The sequence below is a fragment of the Camellia sinensis genome, chromosome 8 (assembly GCF_055761805.1).
Source record: "Camellia sinensis isolate YWXY chromosome 8, ASM5576180v1, whole genome shotgun sequence".
NCBI classification, from domain to species: domain Eukaryota; kingdom Viridiplantae; phylum Streptophyta; class Magnoliopsida; order Ericales; family Theaceae; genus Camellia; species Camellia sinensis.
The window spans coordinates 195,199,752-195,205,306 of NC_138968.1; positions in this window are offsets into that span (position 1 = coordinate 195,199,752).

Below are 5,555 nucleotides of genomic sequence, written 5' to 3' on the forward strand. Positions count from 1 at the left end.
ATTTTGACCTATTAGCTTGTGTAATGTTACTTATAAGATTATAACCAAGATTATTGTGGAAAGAATTAGACCTTTTTTGGACACCATTGTATCTCCCAATCAAAGCAGTTTTATCCCTGGTAGAAACACTACTGATAACATCATTATCATTAAAGAGATTCTGCATACCTTAAGGCATAAGAAAGGCAAATGCGGTGGCATGATTTTCAAAATTGATTTTAAAAAAGCCTATGATAGAATTTCTTGGACCTTCATCAAATACACACTTTTGGAGTTCAAACTTAATGATACTTGGGTTGATTTGATTATGAGTTGTGTCACCAATAAGCATTCTTCCATCTTGTGGAATGGAGAAATCATTGATGGGATTCACAATAGGAGAGTCTTAGACAAGGAGACCCTCTTTCCCCCTATCTATTTGTCCCTTGTATGGAAAGATTGTCCAACATGAACCATTGTAAGGTTCATGAGGGCTCTTGAAAATGTATTAAGGCTTCAAGAAATAGCCCATCATTATCCCACTTGTTCTTTGCTGATGATTTGATCCTTTTGCTCAAGCTACTCCCCCTAATTGTGAAATCATTATGGACACCCACTTTGAGTTCTGTGATGTGTCTGGTTAGAAAGCTAATCTTCTTAAATCCAAACTCTTTGTTTCCCCTAATGTTCCTAGAAATCTTGCCAAAGCTCTTAGCTTTCAAAGTGGCATTCCCCTAACTCATAACCTTGGCAAATATCTTGGCTCTCCCTACTTCATCAGAGAGTCACCAGAAACTTGTTTATTGAAATCCTAGATAAAATGAAAGCCAGACTCTCAGGTTGGAAAGCTAAAACCTTTAGTTTAGCTGGTAGAGCAACCCTCATTCATGCTGTGACTTTTGCCAACCATGGAAACCATAGAACTCCCTAGAAAACTTTGTGATGACATTGACAGAATTAATAGAAAATTCTTATGGGGTGACATTGACACCCAAAAAAAGTTCATTTGGTTAATTGGGACAATGTGTGCAAGAGCAAGGCTGAGGGTGGTCTTGGTAGTAGAAAAGCTAGAGATCAAAATACTACCCTTCTAACCAAACTTGGATGGAAAATTTCGAGTGACAAGGAAAAACTTTGGTGTAAAGTTCTTCACACCAAGTATTTGAAACATCATACTCTTTACACTTGGCCTATGAAAAAGAATTCTTCTCATTGTTGGAGAAACAGTTGTAAGATTAGACACATCCTCAGAAAAGGTGTCAAATGGATAGTTGGGAATGGGAAAAACATATCCCTGTAGAATGATTGGTGGTGTGGCTCTCAACCTCTCTCTCAATAGAATAATATCTATCAAGTTGATGACTCTGTTAAGGTCAATTCCATTTTAGATGAAGAAGGCAATTGGGACACTACTGCTCTATCCACTCTTGTTACTCACCAAGACCTCAATGAGATTCTCAAACTATATAGGCCCAGATATGTTACTTTCATTGATACACTTGCTTGGGCCCTTTTTACTTCTGGTAACTTTACTTCAGCCTCTGCTTTTCAATTCATTACTCACTCTGAGCTAGGTAACAGGGACTGGAAATGGATTTGGAGAATTCAAATCCCCCAAAAGCTGAAACTTTTCCTCTGGCTGATCTTAAAGGGTAGATTGTTGACAAACCAGTTAAGACTGGTAAGACAATTAACTCCAACTGATGACTGTCCCAAGTGTGGTCGACACGGTGAAAACATGTCACATTTGCTTAGAGATTGTGCTACCTTTAAAGACATTTGGACTATCATTCAGACCCTTACTTGGTGAGAAGAAGGACAGAAACTGCCTCTAACTGAATGGGTTATCCTGAATATGAAAAACAAAAATCTTTTTATAGGAAAAAAAATGTTACCTTGTTTTCATTGTTACACTTCGACAAATTTGGAAAGACCGTAATAAATTGGTTTTTGATAATCTTTCTAACCCACTTTAGATCAATCTCAAGAACATCTACCTATATGTTCAAGAGATTGAGGAGGCCTTTCTCTCCCCTCTTTGCCCACCCCCTGCAGCATCTAAACTAATTCATTGGTGTTGCCCAACTGCAGGTAAGCTTGAACTCAATACTGATGGATGTTCAAAAGGAGATTCAGCGCAGGCAGGCTATAGGGGATTACTGCGAGATGAAGCTGGTACTTGGATATGGGGCTAGTATGGCAAGCTAGGCCATTGCTTAAGTCTAGAGGCAGAGATATGGGCTATCTATAGAGGACTCACCATACTTTTCCAGAAAGGCACCAGAGACGTCCAAATAGAATCTGACTCTGAACAGGCTATCAATCAAATCCTGCATGAACTAGCTCAACACTCTCCTTATAAAGCCCCCATTGAAGCTGCTAGGTTCCTATTGAAGAGGAGCAATGGCTCTCTTGGACACACCCTACGTGAGGGAAACAAAGCTGCTGATCTTCTAGCTAACATGGGAGTAGCTCAAAATGAGCATGTTGTATTTGTTGATAACATGACTGGAGTTAGCTTTGTGAGGGACTAGCCCTCTGTTTGTTGTAATTTTAACTCCTTAACTCTTGTTCTTTACTTTTCATATGAATCTTAAAAATAAAAATAAAAAAAAGAAATTCAAGTTTTAATCAAAAAGTTGGAGCAAAATCAATAATTACTAACTTTCTTTCACCTCTGGTTTTGCAAGTTTTATTTTTTCTCAAAATTGTTTTGATGATGAACACATATTTTCATAAAATTCAATATGCTATACTCTTTGAATCAGCGACTTTGATTTATGTTTAATTATTATTTATTTATTTCTTCTATTGAGAAGTTTCTAACAAATTGAGAAAATCAAACCAATCTATATCTAGCTGAACATGGCTTGATTTGGCTCTGTAATCTGATCAATGAGTTTAATTTTATATAAATTCTAACTTGGTGGTAAATTTTTATCAAATTAATTACACCTCTAGTCCAGTCCAAAAAAAAAAAAAAAAAAAAAATTTATTGTTAAAGGGTGATAAAGTAAATTTTACTATTTTGTTGGGTTGTAAAGAGACAAATTTTAACAACAGAATAATTTTAAATTTCACAACTATAAACAATAATTTATATTTGTCAAACATGGTGTATTTAAAATTTATTATTTATTTTTTAAAGAGAAATTACACTAATATTTTTAAATTTTAGAAAAAATATATCAATTATTTTACACTAAAATATATATACATGTTTTTAAATTGGAAAAATTATATCACAGTAGATGTGAAAAAAAAAATTTACAAAAAATAATAAACAATATAACTATAAATTATTAAAATTATGAACTTTCCACACGTGTAATAACTTTTAAAAAACCATGCTCAAAGGTAATTTCCTTTAGAATATTAGTAATAGTCAGTATAATTTGTGAAAATTTTTATTTCCATACACCTAATTAACTTAATGCACACATTTAATGAAATATTACTTTAATGATGATTATACCCTAAATTAAAATGGCCATAACAGACATCCACCAACACTTATAATATTATATAAAAATATTCTCTGTACACTTCTTTTAAAAACAAAAAAATCTCAATATACATCTTTTGAGTAAAAAAAAATTAAACCTTAATTTTTCCATTATTATCACTTTACTTGATACATACTCTATACTCCTATATTGCTTGCGAAGCAATACTCTCATAACAATTCTCATATTGCTTTAATCTCTACGTTTATAGTGATGAAAATGTTAGTTTTTTCGTGTATAACTAATTCTTTTTTTTCTTTTTTTCTTTTTTGCGGTTTTCTGTCGGACAACCAGTGCCAAATTAATACATTATATACGAACATCAACTACCGAATTATTTCATTATATTTGGATATCAACTGTTGAAAGTTTTTTTATTTTTTTCGGAACAAATTTATCGAACTAATCACTTTTATTCGGAAGTTAAGTTTCGAATTAAATGTATAATTTCGAAAAATCAGTGCCAAAATCCCAAAACTGAAAAGAAAAAAAAAACTAGGGTTTTATGGTAATGGAGTGCATAGAGATCTAGAAATGGTAAATGCAATAACAAAATAGAAAGATGTCTCATCTTTAATAATATTTTGGAGGGCTTTTAATAGTGTTTTCAATGGAGGTTCAATAGGGTCTTTCAATGGAGGAAAAGTGTCTTCACTTCACTTCAGACTTTGGTCTTCAAGGGTCTTTATGTGGGTATGTCTACAAATGTGGAAGTAGGGTTAATCAACAAGTATGTGGAAAGGAGGGTTAAGTGGTGTGTGTACAATAATTATGAGTAAAGGGTATAATAGTAACTTTTAGTGCGTGGATTGAGAAAATTAATTAATAATCAAATTAATAGGTTTGTATATTGAGAAGAGATGTGCACTAAGATACTTAAGTGTGTGGAAATAGAATTTCCCATAATTTGCATATTATTTTATTCAAATGGACTTATTTTTTGTTCTTAATTGGTCTAAAGAAGTGCTATTGGGCCTACTTTTGGGTCTCATTTCGATAATTTGAGTTGTTCACATTTTAAGGTTTATCAAATACATCATTCCTGCAAAAATCAAATTAATCGAATAACGATAATCATGTTTTCGGATCAATTATATAATAATCGTTTATTTCCTTATTGTTCATTTTGTTCATACAAAACTGATTCAAGTTTGTAATTTTCATTATTCAATCGACTTGATTTTTTACAAGATAATGTAATCAATGAAGGGTCAAATTGGGAACATGATTAAAAGCCAATTTTTAGTTTAGGTGATTCTACTTACACCACTCTTTTACCTCCTTACATCCTCCATATAAGGTTATTTTTTTCTTCCAATTTTATCCATATATGAAATTACTTAAAGGGACAAAATACTAAAATTAAATGTATTTGATTATCTCCTTACACCCTCTGACCTTTCAATTCCTACTTCTCTTTTTCCTATCTCAACTTTTCTTTTCTCTTACACATCTCATTTGAAAAACTGATAATCATAGTGTTTTGATCATCAAAAAAAGCAATGGATCAAGAAACGGTGGTGAAAAACCATCAAAAAAGTGAAATGGTTGTAGACGCGCCCGTGGGCCTCACTATAGTTCGGACTCGATTTGTGTCACGGTTCTAAATCTGAACCAAAGAGTCCGAGTCCGGCAAATCGTTTTGAGAAAACAGATTTTGAAAGAAGTGCCAAACATGGATTGCTTTGTCAGATACAGAGTCGCCACCTAAATATTTTATTTTGGGGAAATTTAGGAAACCCTGACTCGGTGCCAAAGGCCACGTGTCCGTCATCACCAAAGTTGCCTCGGCTCGGGAACTTGGATACGATTGGGGAAGGTCAGCTATGAGCACCCCCTCTCGCCCGATCCGAAGATCGGCCTCTACTAACCATGATATCCAATTTTGAAAATGTTATGTGTTCTTAATCCGATTATTAATCTAGAATTACTATATTATGCGCACAGCAAACAAGTATAGACCAAATCGCCTAAATTGGAACAAAACATTTCATGCTTGTTTTGAAAATGGTTTGCTACTCGCAAGTAGGCTAAAATGCAGGTTTTGCCACCCTCGAGTGAGCTTTTAGA